The sequence below is a fragment of the Lissotriton helveticus genome, chromosome 5_1 (genome assembly GCF_964261635.1).
Source record: "Lissotriton helveticus chromosome 5_1, aLisHel1.1, whole genome shotgun sequence".
NCBI lineage: Eukaryota > Metazoa > Chordata > Amphibia > Caudata > Salamandridae > Lissotriton > Lissotriton helveticus.
Genome location: NC_136065.1, coordinates 1091189366 through 1091214496, shown reverse-complemented (window position 1 = coordinate 1091214496; position 25131 = coordinate 1091189366). Strand labels below are relative to the sequence as shown.

General features: G+C 51.4%; 1 protein-coding gene across 8 annotated transcripts in view; it reads left to right on the top strand.

The window, feature by feature from the left end:
- NT5C2 (5'-nucleotidase, cytosolic II) overlaps positions 1-25131 on the top strand; it is a 509579-nt gene that overhangs the window by 23729 nt on the left and 460719 nt on the right. The window contains exon 1 of one of the 8 annotated variants that reach the window (XM_078643687.1): positions 24005-24230. The exons of 4 other annotated variants lie outside the window; for them this stretch is intronic. The gene's annotated coding sequence lies outside the window, so the exon portion shown is untranslated. Of the gene's footprint in view, positions 1-24004; positions 24243-25131 lie in introns of those variants that run through there. 3 more of the 8 variants (XM_078643680.1, XM_078643689.1, XM_078643684.1) reach the window with 3 other exon arrangements.

Genomic DNA, 25131 nt, shown 5'->3' with positions numbered 1-25131 from the left:
ATCTTCATATCCTTAACATAAAATGCCCCATTGTTAGGTCTCGCTAGACAAAAGCGAAGCTTTTGCTGTCTATGCGAGACAACTAATGTAGTTACTTTTAGGGGAATACAGCAAAGTGCCACGCGCTTTTTCAGGCCGAGATTTGACCTCGTGAGCGCGCACGCCCAGCCGGCGCCGTGCACGTCCCCGCCGTGCACATCCCCTGCCTCTGATTCTCACCTAAACACGCAGGCAGGTACCACGCAGGCAGGCAGGCACACACACAGACGCAGGCACACACACAGACGCAGGCACATACAAGCGCACGCACACACAGCCACACACACCCCCCCTCCCCCCACACAGCCACGCACGCACCCCCACCACTCACGGGCGCGCACACACACACACACACACACAGATACAACCCCCCCCTCCCTCCCACTCACCGTGCTCTTTCTGCCTCGTCCGTGTCCCTCTCAGCCATCGGGTGTGTCTCGGCGTGGGAGCTCCACAGCGCTGGTGGTCACTCGGGACGGGACCCGGGACTTCAGCTGCCTTAGCGCCGGTGTACTATCGATAGACCCACCCGATCTGTCTTTACACCCCCCGCGTTTCCACGCATGCGCATAATTATGCGCATGCGTGGAAACCCCATGTCTTGGCTGCATGTATTTTGAAGCACCCCACTCTACTGACCGTGTACTGCGCATGCGTGTGATTACACGCATGCGCTTTCAAGATCCAGCGGCGAACACTGCTCCTGCTCGAGCAGCGTTAACCCCATAGCTGCCAGCCAAGGCCTGCAACTGAAAACAGAGCAGAAGGGAGCCAGGCAGCGGCTGCACAGCTCTCAGACACAGGAAACTAAAGGCAGCTCAGAACGAATGAAGCATCAATTGTATTTAAATAATGGCAGCCACAGCAGGTCAGCTGCACTACTGTATACAGGTGCCGCGGGCTCAGGGAGGTGCACTGGCAGGGAGAGCTCTGTCAATATCATACTATACTGCTGACTTTCAAAGGCTCTGCTCCATTAGGACCGGAGTATCACGGGGTCAACTGGTGGCAATGTAATATTTATATAGCTTATATAGCTGCCACCCGAGCACTCAGCATGGTTTGAAGTGAGTGCTAGGAGTCAGTGAGCTTACAGAGAGCCCCCTTTTCGGTCACAGGCTGCTCTGAAGACAGGCAGTATCACTAAAACACTCTACTGTGTGTGCTACTACACTGTCCGAACACCGTTATCTTACTGGGACATGAGGTATGGTAAGTTATATATTACACTGGTGGCCCAAGGAGCTAATGTGCCTACTCCAAGGATCTGTGTTTGCTCTCCTATACTCACATGTTCACTTGTTTCATTCCACATGAGTTTACATAGCTTTTCATCCTTCTAGGGTCGATAAAATGAGTACCATTGAACAGAGGATCTTTGACCATTCAATAGCACAGCTAAACTCTGGGGGTTTTACTTGCAGTCTACTAATATGCGTGCTATGTTTGTAGGTAATAGAAATGAAAACTCTCAGAAATGTCCATTACAAACAGTGGTGCTGTGTTCTGCTAAACAGGCAGAGCACAGCAAAAGATAGGACCACAGGGACAGCACGGCTATATAAATATCCAATCCACCACTGGCCTGAAACCCCCATCGCATGGCCATGCAGTCCATAATAACTGCTGACTGGCACCACTGGCGGACTCAGCAGCTATCACCTGCCTGCTGGAAGCAGGTGATAGCTGCTGAGTCTGCTGGAAGCAGGCATGGCGACCAGCTGACAACCTGCACCCCTGCATTTAATTTGGCCTCATAAATGACACTGTGGAGTAGGTCAGGTATAAAAACAAATTGCATCCACTTAAAAGATCCCCTCTCCCAGAAACCTCTGAAGGCAACATTGGAGATGATAGATCATTGCAGGATTCCTGTATCCTGGCACCTTTGGAAAAGGCATGTAAGGTGGCAGGGCTGTACTTTTAGAAGACCAGGTGGTGGAGTACAGAATGAGATAGATAGAGTGAAGGCGATAGAGAGATAGATAGATAGAGTCTAGTTAGAACAGGTGTACTATCGATAGACCCACCCCATCTGTCTTTACACCCCCGCGTTTCCACGCATGCGCATAATTATGCGCATGCGTGGAAACCCCATGTCTTGGCTGCATGTATTTTGAAGCACCCCACTCTACTGACCGTGTACTGCGCATGCGTGTGATTACACGCATGCGCTTTCAAGATCCAGCGGCGAACACTGCTCCTGCTCGAGCAGCGTTAACCCCATAGCTGCCAGCCAAGGCCTGCAACTGAAAACAGAGCAGAAGGGAGCCAGGCAGCGGCTGCACAGCTCTCAGACACAGGAAACTAAAGGCAGCTCAGAACGAATGAAGCATCAATTGTATTTATTAATGGCAGCCACAGCAGGTCAGCTGCACTACTGTATACAGGTGCCGCGGGCTCAGGGAGGTGCACTGGCAGGGAGAGCTCTGTCAATATCATACTATACTGCTGACTTTCAAAGGCTCTGCTCCATTAGGACCGGAGTATCACGGGGTCAACTGGTGGCAATGTAATATTTATATAGCTTATATAGCTGCCACCCGAGCACTCAGCATGGTTTGCAGTGAGTGCTAGGAGTCAGTGAGCTTACAGAGAGCCCCCTTTTCGGTCACAGGCTGCTCTGAAGACAGGCAGTATCACTAAACCACTCTACTGTGTGTGCTACTACACTGTCCGAACACCGTTATCTTACTGGGACATGAGGTATGGTAACAGTTATATATTACACTGGTGGCCCAAGGAGCTAATGTGCCTACTCCAAGGATCTGTGTTTGCTCTCCTATACTCACATGTTCACTTGTTTCATTCCACATGAGTTTACATAGCTTTTCATCCTTCTAGGGTCGATAAAATGAGTACCATTGAACAGAGGATCTTTGACCATTCAATAGCACAGCTAAACTCTGGGGGTTTTACTTGCAGTCTACTAATATGCGTGCTATGTTTGTAGGTAATAGAAATGAAAACTCTCAGAAATGTCCATTACAAACAGTGGTGCTGTGTTCTGCTAAACAGGCAGAGCACAGCAAAAGACAGGACCACAGGGACAGCACGGCTATATAAATATCCAATCCACCACTGGCCTGAAACCCCCATCGCATGGCCATGCAGTCCATAATAACTGCTGACTGGCACCACTGGCGGAGTCAGCAGCTATCACCTGCCTGCTGGAAGCAGGTGATAGCTGCTGAGTCTGCTGGAAGCAGGCATGGCGACCAGCTGACAACCTGCACCCCTGCATTTAATTTGGCCTCATAAATGACACTGTGGAGTAGGTCAGGTATAAAAACAAATTGCATCCACTTAAAAGATCCCCTCTCCCAGAAACCTCTGAAGGCAACATTGGAGATGATAGATCATTGCAGGATTCCTGTATCCTGGCACCTTTGGAAAAGGCATGTAAGGTGGCAGGGCTGTACTTTTAGAAGACCAGGTGGTGGAGTACAGAATGAGATAGATAGAGTGAGGGCGATAGAGAGATAGATAGATAGAGTGAGGGCGATAGATAGAGTGAAGGCGATAGAGTGAGGGCGATAGATAGATAGATAGATAGATAGAGTGAGGGCGATAGATAAATAGATAGATAGATAGATACATAGACAGATAGATAGAGTGAGGGCGATAGATAGATAGATAGAGTGAGGGCGATATGACCGATAGATAGAGTGAGGGCGATAGATAGATAGAATGAGGGTGATAGAGTGAGGGCGATAGATAGACAGATAGATAGAGTGAGGCAGATAGATAGATAGATAGAATGAGGGCGATAGATAGATAGAGTGAGGGAGATAGATAGATAGATAGATTGAGGGCGATATGACCGATAGACAGAGTGAGGGCGATAGATAGATAGAATGAGGGTGATAGATAGAGTGAGGGCGATAGATAGACAGATAGATAGATAGAGTGAGGCAGATAGATAGATAGATAGAATGAGTGCGATAGATAGATAGAGTGAGGGCGATAGATAGATAGAATGAGGGTGATAGATAGAGTGAGGGCGATAGATAGACAGATAGATAGATAGAGTGAGGCAGATAGATAGATTGATAGATAGAGAGTGAGGGCCATCGATAGATAGAGTGAGGGCGATAGATAGAGTGAGGGCGACAGATAGATAGAGTGAGGGCGACAGATAGATAGAGTGAGGGCGATAGATAGATAGAGTGAGGGTGACAGATAGAGTGAGGGCGACAGATAGAGTTAGGGCGATAGATAGATAGAGTGAGGGCGATAGATAGATAGATGTGTGTGGTTGTGTGTGTGTGTGTTGTGTGTGTGGTTGTGCGTGTGGTTGAATGTGTGTGTAGTTGTATGTGTGTGTGGTTGTATGTGTGGTTGTGTGTGTGGTTGTGTGTGTGGTTGTGTGTGCGATTGTGTGTGTGGTGTGGTTGTGTGTGTTCGTGCGGTTGTGTGTGTGTAGTTGTATGTATGTGCGCGCGCGTGGTTGTATGTATGTGTGTGCGCGCGCATGGTTGTATGTATGTGTGTGTGTGCGCGGTTAGAGAAGGATGCATGTGGAAGAGAGCAGCAGATCAGCACAGCAGAAGAGAACAGGGAGTTAAAGAAGGAGGCGGGTGGAAGAGAGCAGCAGATCAGCACAGGAGAAGAGAACAGGGAGTTAGAGAAAGAGGTGGGTGGAAGAGAGCAGCAGATCAACACGGGAGAAGAAAACAGGGAGTTAGAGAAGGAGGCGGTGGAAAGGAACAGCAGATCAGCACGGGAGAAGAGACCAGGGAGGTGGAGAAGGAGGTGGGGTGGAAGAGAACAGCAGATCAGCAAGAGAGAAGAGAACAGGTAGTTAAAGAAGGAGGTGGGTGGATGAGAGCAGCAGATCAGCACATGAGAAGAGAACAGGGAGTTGAAGAAGGAGGTGGGGTGGAAGAGAGCAGCAGATTAGCAAAGGAGAAGAGAACAGGGAGGTAGAGAAGGAGTCGGGTTGAAGAGAGCAGCAGATCAGCTCTGGAGAAGAGAAGTGAACAGGGAGTTAGAGAAGGAGGTGGGTGGAAGAGAGGAACAGATTAGCACAGCATAAGAGAACAGGGAGTTAAAGAAGGAGGTGGGGTGGAAAAGAGCAGCAGATCAGCAGAAGTTAACGGAGTTAAAGAAGGAGGCGGGGTGGAAGAGAGCAACAAATCAGCACAGGAGAAGAGAAGAGAACAGGGAGTTAGAGAAGGAGGTGAGGTGGAAGAGAGCAGCAGATTAGCACAGCAGAAGAGAACAGGGAGTTAAAGAAGGAGGTGGGGTGGAAGAGAGCAGCAGAACAGCACAGGAGAAGAGAACAGGGAGGTAGAGATGGAGGTGGGGTGGGGTGGGGTGGAAGAGAACAGCAGATCAGCACGAGAGAAGAGAACAGGTAGTTAAAGAAGGAGGTGGGTGGATGAGAGCAGCAGAATAGCATGGGAGAAGAGAACAGGGAGGTAGAGAAGGAGGCGGGTTGAAGAGAGTAGCAGATCAGCTCTGGAGAAGAGAAGTGAACAGGGAGTTAGAGAAGGAGGTGGGTGGAAGAGAGGAACAGATCAGCACAGCATAAGAGAACAGGGAGTTGAAGAAGGAGGTGGGGTGGAAGAGAGCAGCAGATTAGCAAAGGAGAAGAGAACGGAGTTAAAGAAGGAGGTGGGGTGGAAGAAAGCAGCAGAATAGCATGGGAGAAGAGAACAGGGAGGTAGAGAAGGAGGCGGGTTGAAGAGAGCAGCAGATCAGCTCTGGAGAAGAGAAGTGAACAGGGAGTTAGAGAAGGAGGTGGGTGGAAGAGAGGAACAGATTAGCACAGCATAAGAGAACAGGGAGTTAAAGAAGGAGGTGGGGTGGAAAAGAGCAGCAGATCAGCAGAAGTTAACAGGGAGTTAAAGAAGGAGGCGGGGTGGAAGAGAGCAACAAATCAGCACAGGAGAAGAGAAGAGAACAGGGAGTTGGAGAAGGAGGTGAGATGGAAGAGAGCAGCAGATTAGCACAGCAGAAGAGAACAGGGAGTTAAAGAAGGAGGTGGGGTGGAAGAGAGCAGCAGAACAGCACGGGAGAAGAGAACGGGGAGGTAGAGATGGAGGTGGGGTGGAAGAGAACAGCAGATCAGCACGAGAGAAGAGAACAGGTAGTTAAAGAAGGAGGTGGGTGGATGAGAGCAGCAGAATAGCATGGGAGAAGAGAACAGGGAGGTAGAGAAGGAGGCGGGTTGAAGAGAGTAGCAGATCAGCTCTGGAGAAGAGAAGTGAACAGGGAGTTAGAGAAGGAGGTGGGTGGAAGAGAGGAACAGATCAGCACAGCATAAGAGAACAGGGAGTTAAAGAAGGAGGTGGGGTGGAAGAGAGCAGCAGATCAGCAGAAGTTAACAGGGAGTTAAAGAAGGAGGCGGAGTGGAAGAGAGCAACAGATCAGCACAGGAGAAGAGAAGAGAACAGGGAGTTGGAGAAGGAGGTGAGATGGAAGAGAGCAGCAGATTAGCACAGCAGAAGAGAACAGGGAGTTAAAGAAGGAAGCGGTGGAAGAGAACAGCAGATCAGCACGGGAGAAGAGAACGGGGAGGTAGAGATGGAGGTGGGGTGGAAGAGAACAGCAGATCAGCACGAGAGAAGAGAACAGGTAGTTAAAGAAGGAGGTGGGTGGATGAGAGCAGCAGAATAGCATGGGAGAAGAGAACAGGGAGGTAGAGAAGGAGGCGGGTTGAAGAGAGTAGCAGATCAGCTCTGGAGAAGAGAAGTGAACAGGGAGTTAGAGAAGGAGGTGGGTGGAAGAGAGGAACAGATCAGCACAGCATAAGAGAACAGGGAGTTGAAGAAGGAGGTGGGGTGGAAGAGAGCAGCAGATTAGCAAAGGAGAAGAGAACGGAGTTAAAGAAGGAGGTGGGGTGGAAGAAAGCAGCAGAATAGCATGGGAGAAGAGAACAGGGAGGTAGAGAAGGAGGCGGGTTGAAGAGAGCAGCAGATCAGCTCTGGAGAAGAGAAGTGAACAGGGAGTTAGAGAAGGAGGTGGGTGGAAGAGAGGAACAGATTAGCACAGCATAAGAGAACAGGGAGTTAGAGAAGGAGGTGGGTGGAAGAGAGGAACAGATTAGCACAGCATAAGAGAACAGGGAGTTAAAGAAGGAGGTGGGGTGGAAAAGAGCAGCAGATCAGCAGAAGTTAACAGGGAGTTAAAGAAGGAGGCGGGGTGGAAGAGAGCAACAAATCAGCACAGGAGAAGAGAAGAGAACAGGGAGTTGGAGAAGGAGGTGAGATGGAAGAGAGCAGCAGATTAGCACAGCAGAAGAGAACAGGGAGTTAAAGAAGGAGGTGGGGTGGAAGAGAGCAGCAGAACAGCACGGAAGAAGAGAACGGGGAGGTAGAGATGGAGGTGGGGTGGAAGAGAACAGCAGATCAGCACGAAAGAAGAGAACAGGTAGTTAAAGAAGGAGGTGGGTGGATGAGAGCAGCAGAATAGCATGGGAGAAGAGAACAGGGAGGTAGAGAAGGAGGCGGGTTGAAGAGAGTAGCAGATCAGCTCTGGAGAAGAGAAGTGAACAGGGAGTTAGAGAAGGAGGTGGGTGGAAGAGAGGAACAGATCAGCACAGCATAAGAGAACAGGGAGTTAAAGAAGGAGGTGGGGTGGAAGAGAGCAGCAGATCAGCAGAAGTTAACAGGGAGTTAAAGAAGGAGGCGGAGTGGAAGAGAGCAACAGATCAGCACAGGAGAAGAGAAGAGAAGAGAACAGGGAGTTAGAGAAGGAGGTGAGGTGGAAGAGAGCAGCAGATTAGCACAGCAGAAGAGAACAGGGAGTTAAAGAAGGAGGTGGGGTGGAAGAGAGAAGCAGAACAGCACAGGATAAGAGAACAGGGAGGTAGAGATGGAGGCGGGGTGGAAGAGAACAGCAGATCAGCACGAGAGAAGAGAACAGGTAGTTAAAGAAGGAGGTGGGTGGATGAGAGCAGCAGATCAGCACATCCTAATTTTTCCTAATTTTTCAGCACATGAGAAGAGAACAGGGAGTTAAAGAAGGAAGTGGGGTGGAAGAGAACAGCAGATCGTCACAGGAGAAGAGAACCGGTAGTCACTTTTCATCTCTTATCTTTATCACCCCCCCCACCCCCATTTATACCCCCGTGAAGCCTGATCCACAGCTAGTCCACACTCACGTGCGTGCATTTCCAGGAGCGCCCATAACCAGCGCATTTATCTAATATGATGTCGAAGTCCTTCATTTCTGTCTAACGGTAACCGGTCGCAGCGTTGCACGCCCCGCATAAACATGGCTTCTTGGGTGGTAGATGAGCGGCAGCGCTCCCCACGCTAAGATGGCGGCTGGGGAGGCTGGCGTCACACAAAAAGATGGCCGCTGAAAGGTTGGTCTTCTCACCGAAATAACAGGCCACGTCCCTCACAAAGACGGATGTCAAAGTAGTCTCTGCTCTTGCACAACGCGTAAGGGCTAGAGTATCACGTCCTTCACAACAATGCTAAAGCGGTTATTGGGATCCACGTGACAGTAGCCACGCATGCGTTTGTCTCACAAACGTGCCGGTGTTCCGTGGTTCCCTGCTCCCCGTCTATATGCGCTCCCCCCTCGTGTGTGCGCATGCGCACTATCCTACGCAACCGCACAATGTACTTTTGGCTTCATACAAGTATTTTTAAGCTCCCCGGTGTTCTGCCGTTTTAGTGCGCATGCGTGTCCTTGTATGCATGCGCACTATATAATATGTTTTTTGATTTGAAACTCCCCACGGCAGCGGTTGAAGTCCCAGGAACAGCCGGGGGCCACCCCCTCCCCATCCACAGCCTGACCTTCCAAAACACATGCCACGTGCACACGGCACATGCTGGTCGTGCACTAAACACAACCATACGCTGTGCAACGCCCATTGGGCTCAAAGTGCCCCCCCCCCCACGAGTAACTTCTGCAACCAAATGTCTGACACTTGGAGCTTTTCTCTCGTTTAAGGACGCCTGGGTAGGGGATGTGATACCTGGGCAGGTGGGCGGGAGCTAAATAGGTGGATGTATGTGATTCTATGCGTGGTGGATGGAAAGGTGGTTGTGTGGATGAAAGGATGAGTGGAGTGGTGGTGGATGAATGGGTGGATGTCTATCTGGCTTGATAACTAGGAGGATCTGAATGGAGAGGCAGGCGGTGAAAGGGCGGGTTGCAGAGATCTAGCGTTCAGGGTTTTTAAATATCATCACTAATCTATAGCGTGAAATCACATCCGGTGGAGAAGAGGATAACTACACTTTCAGGGGAGAGACTGGCCCTCACCTGTGGGACTCCCACTCATACATCTCTATGGTGCCCAGGGAGGTGACCTTATATTCCTAAGTCACAGGGAAACGAGAATTTAATTTGTAAGCATTCACTTCAACAATACATTCTGAGGCAAGAGTCTTGGTTTACTTCCAATAAACCGACTAAATGCCAAATACAGAAAATGCAGCACCTTCGGTGGCAACGGGTCACCTTGTTGCAAACACACAGAGGCCACAAGCCAGCGTGAATGGTGAATACACCGCACTTCAGGCCTTGGGGGCCGTTAGGCCTCTGGCCTCACAGTTTCTTCAGTTACCCATCCAGCAGTGCACAAACGCACCTCCCCACGAATTCATCCATCAATTCATGCTCTAAGCACCCACAGTCAACCATCCACCCATGCATTCATCCATCCACCCCTCAATCAATCAATCAATCAATCAATCAATCATGCCATTTGTATAGCGCACTACTCACCCGGGAGGGTCTCAAGGCGCTTGGGGGGAGGGGTATGCTACTGCTCGAACAGCCAGGTCTTGAGTTGTTTCCTGAAGGCGAGATGGTCCTGGGTCAGCCAAAGGTGGATGGGGAGGGAGTTCCAAGTCTTGGCAGCCAGGAAGAGAAGGATCTTCCTCCGGCGGTGGCTCTTCGGATGCGTGGTACGGCTGCGAGGGCGAGGCTGGTGGACCGTAGCTGGCGGGTGGGCGTATAGAAGGTCAGGCGGTCGTTGAGGTACTTGGGGCCCAGGTCGTGGAGAGACTTGTGTGCGTGGGTGAGGAGCCGGAACGTGATCCTCTTGTCGACGGGGAGCCAGTGCAGGTTCCTCAGGTGGCTGGAGATGTGGCTGCGTCGGGGGACATCCAGGATGAGTCGGGCGGAGGCGTTCTGGATGCGCTGGAGTCTTTTCTGTAGCTTGGCTGTGGTTCCGGCGTAGAGGGCGTTTCCGTAGTCCAGTCGGCTGGTGACGAGTGCCTGGGTGACAGTCTTCCTGGTCTCGGTCGGGATCCAGCGGAAGATCTTGCGAAGCATACGCAGGGTGTTGAAGCACGATGAGGAGACGGCGTTGACTTGTCTGGTCATCGAGAGGGAGGGGTCCAGGATGAAGCCCAGGTTGTGTGCGTGGTCGGTTGGCTTGGGTGCGGTGCCCAGGGCTGGGGGCCACCAGGAGTCGTCCCAGGCGGAGGGCGAAGATCCCAGGATGAGGACTTCCGTCTTGTCCGAGTTCAGTTTCAGGCGGCTGTCCTTCATCCACTCGGCGACGTCTTTCATCCCTTCGTGTAGGCAGGTTCTGGCGGTGTCGGGGTCTCTGGTGAGGGAGAGGATCAGCTGGGTGTCGTCGGCATAAGAGATGATGTTGAGGTTGTGCTGTCGTGCGATGGCTGCGAGAGGTTTCATGTAGATGTTGAAGAGGGTGGGGCTGAGTGAAGATCCTTGCGGGACGCCGCAGATGACTTCGGTGGCCTCGGAGCGAAACGGGGGGAGGTGGACTCTTTGTGTTCTACCGGCGAGGAACGAGATGATCCACTCCAGTGCCTTCTCTTGGATACCGATGTTGCTGAGGGGCTGGACTAGGGTGCGGTGGCAGACCGTGTCGAACGCAGCGGAGAGGTCCAGGAGGATGAGGGCCACTGTTTCCCCCTTGTCGAGCAGGGTCCGGATGTCGTCGGTGGCTGCGATGAGGACCGTCTCGGTGCTGTGGTTGGCTCTGAAGCCGGACTGGGAGGGGTCGAGGGATCCGTTCGTCTCGAGGAAGGCGGTCAGCTGTCTGTTGACGATCTTCTCGATGACTTTAGCAGGAAAAGGGAGGAGCGAGATGGGGCGGAAGTTTTTGAGATCGGTGGGGTCCGCTGTAGGTTTCTTCAGGAGGGCGCTGATCTCGGCGTGCTTCCAGCTCTCCGGGAAGGTGGCGGTGTTGAAGGAGGCGTTGATGATGTTCCGGAGTTGGGGTGCGATGGTGGAGTCGGCCTTGTTGAAGACGTGGTGTGGGCAGGGGTCGGTCGGTGATCCGGAGTGGATGGTGTTCATCGTGCGGGCTGTGTCTTCGGTGGTCACCGTGGTCCAGGTGCGAAGGGTGGCGGTGGGGGGCGTTGGTTCGACGGTTGGGTGCGTGGGTGGGGCGCCGAAGCTGTTGTGGATGTCGGCGATCTTGCGGTGGAAGAACGAGGCGAGGGAGTCGCAGAGGTCTTGTGACGGAGTGATGTCGTTGGTGCCGGTGCTGGGGTTGGAGAACTCCTTGACGATAGTGAAGAGCTCTTTGCTGTCGTGGGCGTTGTTGTCCAGTCGTTCCTTCAGGGATTTCTTCTTGGTGGTGCGGATGAGCTGGTGGTGCTTGCGGGTAGCATGTTTGAGGGCGGTCATGTTGTCGGTGGTCCGGTCGAGGAGACAGGCTTTCTCGAGGGTGCGGCAGGTCTTCTTGGAGTCCTTGAGGTAGTCGGTGAACCAGGATGCCTTCTTGCTTCTGGGTCTGCTGGGAGGGTTCTTTAGTGGCGCGAGGTCATCGGCGCAGGCGGTCAGCCACTGTGTGAAGTTGCGGGCTGCTTCGTTGGGGTCCATTGTGTTGGCGGGTGGGCTCTGGCTGAGGGAGGTGGTGAGCTGGTCTGCGGTGATCTTGCTCCAATTCCTGTGAGGTACCTGTTGCGGTTGGTGGTGGGTCGTGGATCTTTTGAAGCTGAAGTGGACGCAGCTGTGGTCGGTCCAGTGGAGTCCGGTGGCGTGGCTGAAGGTGATGTACTTGCTGGAAGAGAAGACGGGATCAAGCGTGTGGCCGGCGTAGTGGGTGGGGGTTTTGACCAGTTGCTTGAGTCCGAGGTTGGCGAGGTTTTCCAGCAGGGCGGTGGTGTTGCGGTCCTTGTTGTTCTCCAGGTGGAAGTTGAGGTCCCCGAGGAGGATGTAGTCAGTGGAGGGGAGGGCGTGCGGGCTGATGAAGTCTGTGATGTCTTCCCTGAATTGTGTGCGTGGTCCCGGGGGTCTGTAGACGAGGGTGCCTCTGAGGGTCGTCTTAGGGTCGGTGTGAATCTGGAAGTGGAGATGTTCGGCTGCGGCGAAGGAGTTGTTGGCGTCGGTCGTGATGCGGATGGTGTTCCTGTGGACGATGGCGATGCCACCTCCGGTCTGGTTGATGCGGTCCCTCCTGAGGATCTTGTACCCGTCTGGGATGGCGATGGCGATGTCGGGTGCAGAGGAGGCGTTCATCCAGGTTTCCAAGAGGAAGGCGACGTCCGGTGATGTAGCGTGATGTAGCGTCGCGGAGGTTCCAGAGTTCCACGGCGTGTCTGTGGACGGAGCGGGTGTTGATCAGGATGCACTTGAGGTGGTTGCTGCTGGTGTTTGTCTTGGCGGGTGCGGGGCAGGTTCGGAGGCAGGTGAACTTGCAGGTGAAGGGTCCGTGGGTGCGTCTCGGGGTGGCTCGGCAGCAGGCGTGGGTCCGGCCGGCATTGAGTGCGTTGAGAGTGGCGGCGTCGTAGGTCAGTCGGATCGTCTTGCCTCGGCGGGGAAGGCCAGGGGTCCTGGCGCTGGGCGCGGTCAAGGCGTGGACGGGCGCAGACGGGCTTGCCTTTGGCGCACCTTCGGCGCTCAATCGGCGCTCCCGCTGCGCGCGTCCGCTGCGCGGTCGCTCTGGGGGCGTCATAAGTAAGGAGCCGGGAGGGAGGAGCAGCTGGGTGGCGGGAGCGGGGCGGCGAATGGAATCACAGGGGGGCGGGGCCGCAGGGAGGCAGCGGCGGGAAATTCCAAGAAGCAGCGGGCAGCGGGAAATTCCCAGGAGCAGCGGGAAATTCCCAGGAGCAGCGGGAAATTCCCAGGAGCAGCAGGCAGCGAGCGAAGGAATCTGCAGGCAGGAGGTGGCAAAGGCAGGCAGGAGCGGCAGCAGTGAGTGGGGCGCCCATCTCCAACCCAGCATCCATCCACCCATCAATCACACATCCATCCACCCCTCACACATCCATCCATCTCCAACCCTGCATCCATCCATCCATCCCCACCCCAGCATTCATACATCCCCAACCCAGCATCCATTCATCCACCTCTCACACATCCATCCGCCCCACTCCATTCATCTCCAACCCAGCATCCAACCAACTCCAACTCAGCATCCAACCAACTCCAACCCAGCATCCATCCATCTCCAACCCAGCATCTATCCATCCCTAACCAAGCATCAATCCATGCCCAATCCATCATCCATCCATTCCTAACCCAGCATCCATCTATCCACCACCCAGCATCAATCCATCCACAACCCAGCATCCATCCAAGCCCAACCTAGCATCCATCCATCTCCAACCCAGCATCATCCATCCCCAACCCAGCACCCATCCATCTCCAACCCAGCATCTATCCATCTCCAACCCAGCATCCTTCCATCTCTTACCCTGCATCCATCCATCCATCCCCAACCCAGCATCCATCCATCCATCCCCAACCCAGCATCCATCCATCTCCAACTCAGCATCATCCATCCCCAACCCAGCATCCATCTATCTCCAACCCAGCATCTATCCATCTCCAACCCAGCATCTATCCATCTCTAACCCTGCATCCATCCATCCCCAACCCAGCATCCATCCATCCCCAACCCAGCATCCATCCATCCCCAACCCAGCATCCATCCATCTCCAACCCAGCATCCATCCATCCCCTGCCCAGCATCCATCCATCCCCAACCCAGCATCCATCTATCTCCAACCCAGCATCCAATTAATTCCAACCCAGCACTCTGAAATAAAAGCGACAAAGACTCCCATCTACCCAGTGGCTATTGCAGCGCGATAACAATCAGCGCAACTGCCTGCCTGTAGCGGTCAATACATAGCCCCTGCAGAGCGCACCAGTAGGAGACCTCTGATGTTGGTGGTTGGGGTCTCCCACAGATGCTGAGGGCACCCCTGACATTGAGAGTGTGTGCCTCGGAATATACCCTGACTCTGGGGGATCAGCACGAGCCGACCTGAACCCAGCTGCCTGACCCTAAGATGGCGGCCATTCTGCCCAGGGTTCATTGCGCCCAGGTACCTGGGACTTGCCTGACTCTAAAATGGCGCCCAGACTTCAATTTATGACTGAGACCCCATCTAAGCTTGGAGACCGTTTACTCTACCGTCTTGAGCCCCCACAAGGTTTTTTCACTCCCACTGCTGATCTGCCAGATCTAACCCGCTTCCCAGCTCCCTGCCCCCCCCTTCCCTCTTTCCTCTTTCCTCTCCTGGGGATTGGTTTCTTCTGTCTTGGACTTTTGCAACTCTAACTATTGTAACCATGTGCCCTTTACCAAAGCACTCCTTCTCCCCTTGTTGAGAAGGGATCCAACATTTATACCCTGGAGTATGTAGGTAAAGACACTCGGGATCCAGACTCTTCTCCTGCTACACCTCGGAGACGGGAACTTATACTCGGCTGGGTTATTGTCTCATTACCCCTGAGCTGGCACGGCAGGTTAGGGAGGTTTCCTATCTGGCGTGGTATGTATCTGACCACTCCCCGCTTCTGGTGTGCCTGGCGAGGGGCCGCTGTGGAGCTTATACAGCGATACAAAAGGGGATTATGGACGGAGCGTTTGAGCAAATCAAACACTCACCCCCAGTCAACTGATCTGGGTTTAATCCATCACCATTCTTTAGCCCACTCAGCCACCCCATTTCAGACATGGCTATATGCAAATCAGTCTGACCCTGTGCCTCATGGGAACAGTCCAGCCCGAACTGCCAAGCCATGTCTTCCATGGACAGGAAACAAGCATCCTGGGACCGGTTTCGGATTCATAATCCTCATCAGCCAGGCTATCTTGAATCCAGTGGCCAAGTGAGCAAGGGACTCACGTCTGAGCATACCCTGCCACACTTATGGCGGCCAAAGCGGCACAAAAGGGGGTGGTGATGGACGGAGCATCTGAGCCAATCAAACACTCACACCCAGTCAAAAGATCTGGGCTTGATCCATCACCGTTCTTTAGCCCACTCCGCCACCCCAGTTCAGACATGGCTATATGCAAATCAGTCTGACCCTGTGCCTCATGGGAACAGTCCAGCCCGAACTGCCAAGCCATGTCTTCCCTGGACCGGAAACAAGCTTCCGAGGACCGGTTTCTGGCATTCCAGCCGTCATCAGCCCGGCTTGCTTGAATCCAGTGGCAAAGTGAACAAGGGACTCACGTCTGAGCATACCCTGCCACACTTATGGTGGCCAAAGTGGCACAAAAAGGGGGTGGTGAGGAATAATAATAGGGCACTATCATGTTCCAGAATGCTGCCAGCCTCCCGCCTTCCACCTCGAGTACAGAGCCCTATTGCTAATATACGTGACTTTTATCATATACATGCCCTAGGATGCTACGCGTTCTCCGTGGTAATATACTGTAGACAGTTCTCCTAATTATGGGCATTATCCGTGATAATGCACACTACCCAGTGTGAATATACACCCCCAAGAATGGATATTGTTATAAATAAACACAGTCTCTATTGTGATATACGTTCTAAGTGCTGATAGGCGGTCCCAAAAGCCATATACGTACATGTCCCTGTTGGGAATATACATACTCCTTTTTTTCCTGTAGGGTACTGTTGTATCTTGAGTCTTCCTGCTGCTCAGCTAGTATACATGAGATGTGGAATGTTGATGAATGGAATGTGAATGTGTTGTGAATGTCAGTTGGGTGAGGGCTGAGCAGCAGGACAGCTGCTCCTGATGGGGTTTTATCATTTATAACTTAACAACTTATCATAATAAAGTAACCTAAAAATTCTATTTGGAGTATCCATCTTCTTTTGATTACATCAGGTAACTTTTGATTGAAACCAGCTGAAAGCTCCTCTAGCAAAATGCAGGGCATCTCTGAAAGCGAGAGCATGTGCAGGGATCTCAGCCTACCGTTTTGAAAAGTGCTTGCCACCCAAAATATCTGTGTTGTTTTTGTCTACCTGTGAGTATTTCTTTTCATGAAGCCCTAGTGTATAACCTCAAATCCAAGTTTACCTTTTGAGAGTTCTATACTTGACATTTCTATCAATGAACATGTTGAGTGTAAAACAAAAAACTGTATCTTCCAGGGCTGCAGCCCTCCTTCCCTCTCTCCCCCTTCGACCCCTCTGCTTCTCTTGCCTCAGTTCTACCCCTCCCTAACCGCCTGTCCAACCCCAGCCCCCGCACCAGTCACCAGCACCCTTCTCCCTCTTTCTCTCTTCAGCACCTTCTCTGCAACCCGTTCCCTCACCACTGATTTTGCTTATCCTCCCTCCCCCCGCCTTCCAAGCGATCTACACTAGTCCTTTCCTCTCACCAGTTCCACGTCCCTGTCTCCCGCCTGCCCTACTCTTCACCACAAGCCGTATATTATTCCACTTTTTCTTCCCCTATCTTCTCCAGGATAGAAGAGACCATCTACCCCAGTGGTTCCCAAACTTTTTTGACCCGTGGCTCCCTTGACCTAATTGGCAGTTCACCGTGGCTCCCCACCATGTTTTTACCCGCGCACCGGGCTGCCGCAGCGCACCCTTTGGGAACCACTGGTCTACATGAAGAATCAAGCCTAGACGTGATGAAGGATTCAGAGGTTACCATCACTGTCATAAAGTTTTCTTTGAAATCACAAAGATCTTATAAAGTACATCTCAATGCATACATAGAGTAGTATAAAGCACTCCCACTAAAAGTAACTAGGCTAGAGAAAGGCTCAAGGAGCTCCTCTCTACAACCCTGGACTCACCTCCTCTCTACACACCTGGACTCACCTCCCCCCTTCTTGCTGGACTCACCTCCCATCTACACCCCTGGACTCACCTCCCCTCTACACCCCTGGACTCACCTCCCCTCTACACCCCTGGACCTCCCCTCTACACCCCTGGACTCACCTCCCCTCTACACCCCTGGACTCACCTCCCCTCTACACCCCTGGACTCACCTCCCCTCTACACCCCTGGACTCACCTCCCCTCTACACCCCTGGACTCACCTTTCCTCTACACCCCTGGACTCACCTCCCCTCTCCCACCTGGACTCACCTCCTCTCTACAACCCTGGACTCACCTCCTCTCTACACACCTGGACTCACCTCCCCCCTTCTTGCTGGACTCACCTCCCCTCTACACCCCTGGACTCACCTCCCTCTACACCCCTGGACCTCCCCTCTACACCCCTGGACTCACCTCCCCTCTACACCCCTGGACTCACCTCCCCTCTACACCCCTGGACTCACCTCCCCTCTACACCCCTGGACTCACCTCCTCTCTAGCCTGTCCTCCAGATGTGTCATCTTCACGGCCAGTGCTTCCTGCAGCAACCGGACAGCCCTGCGGGCATCTGCGAGAAATGCATTCTTCCCTCATAATCGCCATCCGCTTAACTCTTTAACTGTGTGGTATTTATATTTATTTTTAACACTTTTACAGCTGCGCAGCAAATAGTGCCAGCTGCACCGTTTAGGCGTTTTACAGCTGCGCAGCAAGTAGTGCCAGCTGCACCGTTTAGGCCTCCTACAGCTGCGCAGCAAGTAGTGCAGCTGCATCGTTTAGGCCTTTTTTACAGCTGCGCAGCAAGTAGTGCCAGCTGCACCGTTTAGGCATTTTGCAGCTGCGCAGCAAGTAGTGCCAGCTGCATCGTTTTGGCCTTTTTACAGCTGCGCAGCAAGTAGTGCCAGCTGCACCGCTTAGGCCCTTTTTACAGCTGCGTAGCAAGTAGTGCAGCTGCACCGTTTAGACCTTTTACAGCTGCGCAGCAAACACTGCCAGCTGCACCGTTCGGGCCCGTCACAGCTGTGCTGCAAGTAGCGCCAGCTGCACTGTTTATGACACCTTTTTACTTAGGGTCATTTCTGATTGAGGCAGAACTCTCGCTGGATTGGCAGCTACCTTGACATTATGGTTTATGATTAGAGTCCATTAGTGGTCCGCTGAGACTGTGGGCGTACAATGCGGTTGGAGCCGAATGTGCTTGTGTTTCAGACTGATGCTTTGTACTGTGATTACCAATAGTCACTGGGCGTTAGTTTTTTATCTGCTTTACCTCGACTAATTGTGCATTGTGATGGTTTTGACAGTGACCCAGTTGGTTTTATCATATGTATTCATGTCCCTTGTAAATATTATCTTGTGCCAGTGGTTTTCATATACACCTAGATGAAGGGCCATCAAACACCCACCTCTCTTCCCGAACTACACATTAGTCCAGTTTTCCACTCCCAACGCCTGGATTATGTGTCCCCTGTTAGTCCCTATACTTCTCTTCTGCACCGCTCTCCTAGGTACACCCGTCTCATACCCTCCTAGCACTCTCTCTTACGTCCCCAACATGGCCACCTCTCGAGTTAAGGATGGAATTAACTGCTACAAAATCATCTATCCTCCTGGCCAAACCAAAGCTTCAGCTAAACGTTTGAAGCATGAGACTATTGAACGTTTCCCTGATTCCCTTTTTGTTGACCTTTTTTACAATTGTAATTCTGGGAGGCGCAAAAATGATTTCATTTTCTTCACTCACGACACCCCTTCTTGGTCCAACAGCTTATCTAATTCCCTTAACGTCACCTCCTCCTCCTCTATCCCTCATGGGAAACAACTAAAGATTTCCCCTTCTGTGCATTTCAACGGCTTCCTCACCATCTCCATCTATAACAATGGTACTGTCTTGATCCAAGGCAAAGACAACTCTCTCTCTCTCTTTGACCACCTCTTCCCCTCCCTACTCCCCTCCCCTGCGACCAGGTTTTCCCCCGACTCTCGATCCAACTCCACCCTTTACTCCCTTTCTCCTCCCCTGACCCCCTTACACTCCAATAGGCTGCACCCTCGGGAGGCTCAGGTCGGCCCTCTTCCCTCCCCCTCCTTTGTGCCCTCCTCTCCCTTTCCTCCCACTCCACAGTATGCCCCACCCTTCATCACGTCAGCCTTACCACTAGGCAAAACGCTCCTCGTCCAGTCGGCACCGTCTCGGTACCCCAATCTCTTCTCGTCCCCCCTATTCCTTTCTGCTACTCCCTTTTTTAGTCCACCCCTCCGCCAACCTCCCCACCCAGCTAACTTTCCTTATCCTCCCCTCATCCCTCCCTCTCCCCCTCTTCTCTACCCCCTCCTCTCCTCACCTCTTTCCCCGACTTCTTCACAATCCCATGGCTTCTCTTTCTTTCCCCCCACTCCGCTAGCAATGCTGTGCTGCCCCCCCTTTACCCCCCTGGTACCCTTTTCCATCCCCCCCTTCAGGCACAGCAGAACCATTTCCTGTCGTCAACTTCCCCTTCTCCCAACCCCCCCATTCTACCAGATACCAGCTCCCTCACAGCCACCGCTCCTAGCCAACAGGACCTCTCCAACCACCTCCCCTTTTTTCCGCCCAAACCTCCTACACTCCTATGACTCCTCACAGTCCTCCCCTCTCCCTCCTCCCCACAGTCTAGTTCCGCACCCACCCCCCCCAAACATGTCCCTAATTCCCTCCCTTCGTGCAGCGCCATCAAATACAACTCCCCCTTCTCCTCTGATACCCCAACCCCCGCTCTCAACCTACCCCTTTCCCCACCTAGGAACCCTATACCTCAACTCTCCTCCTGTCCTCCCACCTCTCCCTGCCTACCACCACCTATACCACCCCATCCCTCTGCCATCGAGAGACCCAACCATCCGTGTTCTGCCCTACTCTCTCTCGAAAATAAGATATGCTCTCTCATCACCTCCATCTCCCAGCTTGTAGCTTCCATTTCACTTTTAAGCTCTAAGATTTCAACTTTCCCATTCTCATCAACTCCTCTGGAAAACTCTCACCTTCCCACGAGATGCACCTTGACCCCTCACACCATTATAGCCAAGCATAACCTGTCGTCTGCAAACATCGCTCACCCACACAAGCCTTTGAACGCCACCCTTCCTCAACCAGCACCTCCGAGTAACACAATTACCTAATCTATTCCAACCATCTCCTCTGTCAGAACCAAGCATCCACCTAGACACTCCTGTGCACCCCCATATAGGTATAATATCCCTATCACCCTTCTTTGCCCAAGTGCCCCCGTCACCAAAACAGTCTCGACAGAACTGCGATGCATGCTTCACAACTGCAGATCTGCAATAAAACACAAACTCGAAATCTCTGATACCATCACCCTTCACAATATTGACCTGTTCTTCTTAACAGAGACCTGGTTCAACGATACCTCTCATTCCATGTTTGATCTCCTCCTACCCACTGGCTACTCTATTCTCAGGAATGACAGACCTATCAAAGTTGGGGGAGGTGTTGCAGTTATCTTTAGAAACTCCCTTCAACTCAAGGCTTTTCCCATCAGCGCATTCCGCACTTTTGAATGTCTATCTCTTGAGCTTCAACTACACCACCGCTCACCCCTTAGATTCCATGTCATATACCGCCCACCTGGCAGTGGCCCTTCATTTATGGAGGAACTCACTGACTTCATCAGCGACCAATACGCACAAAGTGACAATCAGACCTTCGTGGGTGACTTCAATCTCCACTGGGGCTCCCTGCAAGACTCTTCCGCGAACGGGCTGGCCTCCTTCCTCTCTACAAACGATCTTACCCAACACTGCACAGAATCAACACACTCTAAGGGCTCTATCCTGGACCTTGTTATATCTAAAGCAGGCATGCTTTCTATCGCTACCCCTATTAACGTAGACTGGTCTGACCACCTCCTCATCCCATTCTCTCTTCTCCTAGCACACTCTATCACTCTTGGCCAACCTAAGAGGGCTACCTCCTGGTTCCGTGACGCCAAGAATATTGACGCTGTTTCCCTCTGTGAATCAGCTTTGCTGTCACTTCCAAGGCTAGACCCGAACCTAGATGTTGATGATCTCACCTCACAATGCCTCTCAGTCCTTGCAGTCGAAATCAATAGCGTTGCTCCTCTCCAAAGCAAAAAGAAAAGGCCCATTCCCTCAGCACCCTGGTTCAGCAAATCCCTATATGAAGAAAGGAAGCACCTAAGACGCCTAGAGAAACATTGGAGGCAACCACCCTCCACCGATAACTTGGCCACGCTTCGTTCAGCAAGATCCGAGTACCACAAGCACATCTTCCTTGGGAAAGCATCACACTTCAGAACCCTCCTTGACTCAGGCAAAACCAGACCCAAAAAACTATTTGATCTCATCAAGACCTCTAACTACTCTCCCCCAACCTCCAAATTGGAGGATTCTACTAAGAAAGCTGCTGATTTCGCTGTATTCTTTGACGAAAAAGTGAAATCACTTGTGGTTCAGGTCGCTCATCCTACCCCTCCAGAGGAGCGCAAATCACTAGCCATCTGGCAGAACTTCGACCCCATCTCTGAAGATGTCCTCCTCAAGTGCATCCTCGAAACAAAGCCCTCCAACCACTCGCTCGACCCCATCCCCAGTGCCATTGCCATTGACTTCTATACCCTTTCTCTTCCCTATTGGACCACTCTGGTCAACCTCTCCCTCTGTCAAGGCTCCCTCCCTGTTCCCTTCAAATCTGGGCAGGTCACCCCTCAGCTTAAATAACCCACTGCGGATGCGGATGACCTCAACAACTTCCGCCCCATCACTAACCTACCCTTTCTTGCGAAGATCACAGAAAGATGTGTTGCGAAACAACTCTCACGTCATATCAAGGACAACGATCTTCTTGACAATTTTCAGTCTGGCTTCATCCAAAACTGCAGCACTGAAACTGCCCTGCTGCAAGTGATTGATGACGCGCTGAGAATACTAGACTCGGGGGGGGTCTTGTCTTCTAATTCTCCTTGACCTTTCAGCAGCCTTTCACACTGTCAACCACAACACCCTCCTCAACACCCTTCAACAGAGAATGGGCATGGAGGGCACCGTGCTTAAATGGTTTGCTTCTTTCCTTTCTGATAGATCCCAAATGATCAAAATAGCGGACAGTCTTTCACCTCCTTCGGCGGTGGGTCAAGGTGTTCCCCAAGGCTCTATTCTTGCACCCACATTGTCCAATCTCTATTTGGAACCTCTGGGAAATCTCCTAAGTAAATCTGGGGTCAACTATCACCTCTACGCTGACGACACTCAAATCTACCTAAAGGTTGCCTCCACTCAAGATCTCTCTGTCCTAAGCTCTACCCTCGACTCCATTCATAACTGGATGTCAACACATCAACTGATCCTGAACCCTTCCAAAACTGAGTTCCTCCTCCTCTCCTCCTCACTATCTCCTCCCCCGGTGCAATCATGGATGGACCAGATGAATCTGATGAACACTAATCCCATCATTGTCGACAGCGCAAAATCCCTTGGTGTCATACTCAACACAAAACTCAACCTACTCTCCCACATTAATTCAATTGCAAAGTCTGCCCGATACCAACTGCGCCTTCTTTGGGGGATTCGCCGCTTCTTCCCGGTGCATGACCTCAAAACCCTGGTCCAATCGCTGGTCCTCTCCAGACTTGACTACTGCAATTCTCTTCTGACTGGCCTCCCCAAATCCCACCTATCCCCCCTTAAGTCTGTTCTACATTCAGCAGCTCGTTTCATTTATGGGGCCAAAAGAAGCGACCACATCACTCCCATGTTATCCTCCCTCCGCTGGCTCCCCCATCGAGGCTAGAGCTATCTATAAGACTGCCTGTATCACCCACAAAACCTTGCACTCCTCCTCCCCGCGCTACCTGGCGAATAAATTGAAACTCTCTGGAGGCTCTAGACCATCACGAAACGCGGAAAATCTACTACTTGAACCTCCCACTTTCAAGAAGGAGAGATCGATGGCCCAATCCTTTTCAGGCAGCGCAGTGAGAATCTGGAACTCACTTCCGCCTCAGCTCCGGACCACCTTCTCCTCCCAAGCCTTCAAATCTGACCTCAAAGCTCTCCTTCTTCAAAGACATTTCCAAATGTAATTCATGCCCTCTCTGCTATCTGAAGGAAGCCCTTCAACTACTGAAAAATCTATTTTACTTGACTATGGAAGTGTCTTCCCAGTGCGTTCTTGTGGTTTGAGAGTCTGCCTCTTATGGCAGTATTGTCCTTCTTCCTGTGGCGGGGACTCGTGGGTGACTTGCATCCGTCACCTTCTCCTGTAACACACTGTTTACACTCCTAAATTTGTTTGTGTCGACACCTGCACAAGTGCCACCAGTGCCTTCGTAACGTTTGTTCTTGTGCTGGAGTGTCCTCCATATATTGCAGTATTATACCTCTATATTTATTTTGTACGCTTTTTGTAACCTGCACACGTCACTTTTTTCCTCCTGCAATGCACCGTTTGCTACCTCTTGTATTTTGTTGATTCACCATTGTCACTTTTGTAATGCACCGTTTGCTACCTCTTATATTTTGTTGGCGCACAATTGTCATTTTGCTTCATTTAATGTAACGTTTGCTTTTGTATTTTGTTCACTTGTAATGTTCTCATGTATCAGTTCTGTTCCTATTGTGAAGCGCTCTGACACCTTCGGGTAAAGTCTGCGCTATATAAAAATGCATAAATAAATAAATAAATAAAACTTGTCACTTTCCTTTTGTGCACTTTTGACTACCTCATGTATTTTTGGTTGCTCACAGTTTTTACTACCTCATGTATTTTGTTTGCTCACAATTGTCACTATTACCTTATGTAAGTAACGTATGTTTTTGCAATCTGTTCTTTTGTGATGTTTCTCATTATGTTTTATTTCTGTTCCAAATGTGAAGCGCTCTGACGCCTTCGGGTAAAGTCCGCGCTATATAAAAATGCATAAAGTTCAAGTATTAGTATCCATGCCTTTCCCCGCTCCCCCTCGTGTGTGCGCATGCGTGAGTGACTAGCGTAGGGTGTGCACAGCCAGACGGGGGAGCGCCAATACACAGGCACAACCTGCATGAATCAGCACCCCTCCGACGTAGGGGGTGTACAAAACGACGGGGGTGGAAATCTAGTTAGAACACCGGGGCTCCCTCTCCAGCAAAGAGCGCGCATGCGCAGGCAGCCCCCGCCCGGTCCTGAGAGCTGCTTTTGGTTTCATAGTAGTGCTGTCTGTGGAGGACTTTAAGGATCTTGTGAAAGGTATGCCATCATGTACGTCATTCTTATATTCGTCCTTTTAGGAGTCAAAGCCATTGTATAAGCCTTGTCTGTGTTTACAGCCGTTCTGCGATCTTTAGGGCTCGTCTTTTCCGGATTCTTTCCGGTGCCAGCTCGGCTGTTGGAAGGGGCTGGAAATGTTCTGTTAGATTCCAAGAGGTATGTTTCGGAATTTAGCTCGTAAAACAGCTTGCCACCTTGAGGTAAAGATGTGTCGGCGCCCAGTATATGCTTTCCAGGTTGCGACACATGCCGCGTAACCTGCAAAGCTCACAATAGGCACAAGTGTTTCCAGACATGAAGTGCGTGCTCCCACACACAGAAGCGGCTTTCGTTTTCTTGGTCTCTTGTGCCTGTTACGGTGCTCGTGTATAACTTGATAAACCCGCATTTCGTTTGTCTACATATTGGAAAAGGCACCTTTGTTCGCAGTGGCATATTTTTTTTCTATAGGGCGCGAAATAGCTTATCCTGTTTCTTTTCTTAATATAAGTATTTTGTTTTTACATTTATTTCGGTGCCATTTCTGCCTTTCGTGGCGAAAGAGAAAATGACTTTAACTTGGCACAGAGTCTGGCATCTCTGTGTTTTCACTTCTGTTGGAGACAACTTCTTTCGACCACTTCCTTGTGGTATCCCAGCATGCATCCGCTGAGCGACGGCCTATTTTATGGCATACCTGGCCTAAAGTGGGGGTGGTAAACAATTCTTTATTTGAAGTACCATAAGAAGAACACGGAGTATGTTTTTGATCACAGAGCATGTAAATTACATGAGAATGGCATTGAGGGGCCCTTAAAGACGTACAGTTTTATTTGGTACTTTAATGCATTGGATCATGAGATTATATTGAGGGTCCTAGTACCATAAGAAGAATACGGAG